This window comes from Ips typographus, linkage group LG14, assembly GCF_016097725.1.
Source record: "Ips typographus isolate SLU linkage group LG14, UJ_Ityp_2.0, whole genome shotgun sequence".
Lineage (NCBI taxonomy): Eukaryota > Metazoa > Arthropoda > Insecta > Coleoptera > Curculionidae > Ips > Ips typographus.
This window is the reverse complement of record NC_138435.1, coordinates 4,946,477-4,951,448: the sequence shown is the minus strand read 5'-3', so window position 1 is coordinate 4,951,448 and position 4,972 is coordinate 4,946,477. Positions and strand designations below refer to the sequence as shown.

The following is a 4,972-nucleotide window of genomic DNA, read 5'->3' as shown; positions in this document are numbered from 1 at the left end:
ATTTGTTTGTACATCTGGAGTTCTGTTGCCTCCTCTATCTTGCTTCTTGTTAATATTAATATTAAAAGTAACTTTTAGTTAGATATTTTTTAATTAAAAAACATGACATACAATTACATGAAAACTCAATTATTATTAGGATAAATATTAATGGTAAACTCTTTGCAATTGGATAAATTAATGCCAGATGTTGACATGCCTAACAAGTTGCTGGAAATATTTTTATTTTCTTTTATATTTTTATTTTTATTTTTTCAATTAATTATTAAAATAATAATCGTTGTAGATAAAATGTTGTACGTAACACGTAGCATATGTTATTAACGTGTGATTACACGACTTGGCCTGCGGCCTCGTCGTGCAAGTTTTCACATGCGTGCGTTAATAACATTCATATCCTACTTGTTACGTAAATAACTATTATTAAGGTAAGTTAAAAAATACAATTTTAATTAAAGTAGTCTAGTTTGCAAAATAAGTATATATTTTTCTAAATAAAATACAAAATATGGTAATTTTATCGCATATCGGTAATTAATAATTGCTTATTGCCGAAGACAACTCAGCGATGAAATCTTCATCCATATTTGTCTGTGAAAAAACAGAATCTTGGGTCGATGTATTCTCAACCGATGGTGGCCCATACCGAGTAGTTTTGGAGTCACTACTGTAATTTGAGTTTAGAGAATGCGGCTCGGTGTTTATGTGGGAAATCGACGGTTCCAAAATCATAGAAATTATAGACGCTTGCAGTGGAAATGATCGATCTTGTGGTAAAGATCGCAAGAGAGACGCTACGTACCTCCCAAAATGATCGAAGCAATCTTCTGCCGGTGCCGGTGCAGAAATACTAGCAGCGCGTTTGGAAATATCATCTAGCTTTTCAATCGCAGAATTAATATCATTTCCAACAGGTGTCGAACATGACTTCTTTTTGCAAAATGCTATTGGAGTCGAAAGTTGAAGTTTTCTTTTTGTTGGTTCGCTTAGGCATTCCCTCGATGGAGTTGGTTGCTCCTTCGATGTAGTTGGTTGGTCCTTGGATGTAGTTGGTTGATCTTCGTTGAATAATGGTTCTGACCCCATTCCTTCTAGTGAAAGCGGCTCCTTATTTTCGGATTCAGTATTTTTTGCATTGCGTTTATTTACGAGATTCGGATCTTCCTGCAATATAGAAAAAAAACTGCCGTAGCTAATGTGATTTGGTAAATTTCTTTTATAAAACTAAGCAAAATAAAGCAATTTTGTTCTAGGTGCCAACTGAAAAAAATCAATGGTTGGAGATAATAAATGGATTTGAAACGAAATGGAACTTTCCAAAATGCATTGGAGCCTTAGATGGCAAGCATATCGGTATTAGAGCGCCCCCTAAGACTGGATCTGATTATTTTAATTATAAACAATCTTTCAGTATAATTTTGATGGCTTTAGTTGACCATGACTATTGTTTCACATATATTGATGTAGGGGCGAAAGGGAGAGCATCAGATGGTGGTGTGTGGCAAAACTGTAGTTTCAACGAAGCTCTGCAGGCAGATGAGCTCAATATTCCCTCAGATGCCGTTATTGTCGCAGATGATGAGCCTTACAGTAAAAGAAATTTATCTAGAGCAGAACGCATTTTCAACTATAGGCTGTCAAGAGCTAGGCGAATTTCTGAAAATGCTTTTGGTATACTGGTATCAAAATTTAGAATATTTGAAAGGCCAATTGCTGTAAGTTTACAAAAAGTTGATAAAATTGTAAAAACCTGTTGTTCAATACATAATTGGTTACGAAAAACTGGCATTTGTTACGTGCCACCTAGCTTAATTGAAAATTACAATGTAATTTTGGGAACATGGAGACAAGATGCAAGAAATTCGGCTTTAACAAACTTGAGTCTTACGACTCATGACAGGAATCCGAGTAGATTAGCATTAGCCAAAAGAGATAAATATTGCGACTACTTTAACAATGCAGGGGCAGTCAATTGGCAGTGGAACATGTTTGAAAACTAAATAATAAAAAGTCTTAACAGTGATTTTTTTTCAAATTTGTAATGACTATGATGTAGTTATAAACGCAAATAAAATCTTACAAAGTTTGAATGGGTTTCCCTTCCTTTTACATGCGGTCTGAGGAAAGAATCCATTAACTTAAACCACCTCACTTTAGGGATGTAAACATCATCCAAAGAACATCCAGACTTAATACTTTGTTGAATTTTTTTTAATTCTTGAGAATAGGAGCTACGTAAATTCTTGAATTTCATAATTACATGGACGTCTGTGAAATCATCAATTGCCATCGCCGATGCAATCCTTTTAGCTGCGGCTGCACGTGCATTTCGATTTTTATAATCTTCTCTCGTAGGATCCCACAAGACCGGTTCATTTTGATAAAATTCCAGGAACTTTAGGGTCTCTGCATCATTCATCCTTAAAATATTGGACGCCATGACAGACACAACCGTCCTCTTCGCCTGCTCACGATCGACTGCACGAAACAAAAATCAAACCGGTTTGATATTCTCACGAACGAAATATTTGGTTGAGGTTCGTTATTCACGAACCTAAAGGTTGCCATGGGGAGTGGTACACGAAAGCGTGAATGACGTTCGTGATTCACTACCCGTGGCAACGCGGCTTTAGAAATGTCTTCATTTTCACGAACGTGGCTCTTGTGTTTTCAATTCGAGCTCGAATTTCGGTCTCTGGATCCAGGTCTTGGGTAACCCAGCAACCGAGATACCTGAATTTTCTCACTTCTTCTATTGAAGTACCATATATTCGTATATTGGCTTGTAGATTTTGAATTCTGCTGACGACCATCGTTTTGGTTTTTGCTGTATTTATTTTCAGGCCGTGTTGGTCACCTGATTTCACAATCTTGTCTACTAGCTCCTGTAAGCCTTCTGAAGTGTCTGCGAAGATGACAGTGTCATCTGCGTAGCGTATGTTGTTAAGTATTTTACCGTTCACCTTTATGCCAATTTCACAGTCCTCTAGCGCTTGCTGAAATATGTACTCGGAGTAAATGTTAAATAAAAGAGGCGAGAGAACACAGCCCTGTCGTACTCCCCTTCTTATTGGTATTTCTGACGATACGGTGTCACCAAACCGAACAAACCCTCTCTGTTCCCAATATAAATTTGTAAACAATACTATTGCTAATACTGTAACTTAATATTCTAGGGTTGGTTAGTGATTTAGCCAACTTTAGTGACTAAAACCCCTTAATTGGTGGCTGCAGAGCTATACTGGACGACCCCTGGATTACAGGGCGTCTACCGGATCCATTCAGAGTTGGAAAGGCAACAATTACCCCTACTTTTGTTAAACGAGGGTTGCAGAAACCTCTAAACAATTAACACTAATAAAAAGGGACCTCAATGGCTGCAAAACCCAATCGGGCAGCTCTATCTTTCCCCATCTCTTCCTTGCATCTTTCTCCTAAATCCTGAAATCGTTACCCGTCTTTAATATTTTTTCCTTCGCTCCTTTGCTCCCTCAGCCCCCAATCAGACGATTACGTCACTCAGAGGATGCTCAGAGGGTTTCTTTTTGGTGGCACACGCACACGACCGATCCGAGTACACCCCCGGGGGTGGGCAAACGAAAAAAAAAATGTATCACGCGCTACGGACCGCTATTTGACCTTCAGCAACCTTCCAGAACCTTCTATACTCCCTTTTTAATTAGGAAAATGCAAATCAAGTTGCTAATTCTGAAAGCCTACCAAAAGGACGTGCAATCTGCGATTCCACGCATACGAGATGACGGTCACGGTTACTTTTTCGAACAGAAAAAATGACTTTTCCGCGAGTAAAATTCGGTTTTAAGCAAAATAATTTTTTCACGTGTCTTTATTCCACGACGTCCCGAAGAGAAGAGAATCTTTAAAAATCCTTTTTTAATTTCTATCTCGGACGAAAAATTCCAGTATTTCGTTTTTTGCACAACATTCCAGCACGTAGCAATAACAAAATTACATTTCTGTACAAGTAACGGCCTCCCGCGGCCATCCCCAACATACCCAACATGTGGCAACAGATCGCAATGAAATTATTGATTTTTCCCTGAAGCGCAACCCCGCCATCTATATTAAGGTCGAGGAATCTTACGAATCGCGCATCGGAAAACTGTGTTTTCACGACACTGACACCGGTTAAAAAATGAAAAGTTCGTCAAATGTGAGGTTATGATATCAATAAAAAATAAAATGCTGGAAAATGTGACAAGTGTAACTTGTCGAATGTCGACAACCGACGGCTGACGGATGACTGCCAAGATTCAGAATTATGCTTATAATTATATCAAATATCAAATCAAACTCATTGCATTTGGTCGTAAGACTCAAATATTACACATTGTTAACGGCAAACGTTTTTAAAAATTATATAAAATAACAGAGACAATGGAATCCATTAATTAAGTACTTTTTAAATTCTTGAGAAAATTTCGTATCCGTAAAACTCCGATTTTCAAAAGATCATAAGAATGCTACACGCAGGTAGTGTATTTGCATAATTTTCTTTGAATATGATAAGTTCGTTCCGAAAGTAAGTTATTTTGAGTAAATATTTATCACATTATACTCATATGACTTAAAGAACATTCTGTTATCTTCAGCAACAATGTTTGTATTATCACTTAAAGAAACAGGGAGAAATGAAACTTACCATATGACTGGTTTGCGGGGTCTGTCTTGTCCCTGTAATGTTAGAAATAAACCACTCATGTGGAGTAAAACGAGGTTGTTCAACATAAACATATAATAAATAAACTTAATCTAAGAAAAACAACAGTAATTTTGTTTCCTGCTTAATGAGCTAAATCAAACTCCCTTGCCGCTAATATTCAAGGAACAGTTCAATAATTATAGAGAAAGTGGCGCTAGCGACTAATGGGTACACCACAACAATGTTTGTAAAGTCACTGCTTGCAAATAGGCAACACAACCCGAGAGTTTTCCAAGTGAATTCAAAATG

At 37.2% G+C, this 4,972-nt stretch overlaps 1 long non-coding RNA gene across 1 annotated transcript; it reads left to right on the top strand.

The window, feature by feature from the left end:
* Positions 1-1,133: 1,133 nt before the first annotated feature.
* LOC145737514 (uncharacterized) lies at positions 1,134-2,084 on the top strand. Its single transcript, XR_014180410.1, has 2 exons — positions 1,134-1,353; positions 1,412-2,084. It is a non-coding gene; the product is annotated as an uncharacterized LOC145737514 (long non-coding RNA).
* Positions 2,085-4,972: the final 2,888 nt, after the last annotated feature.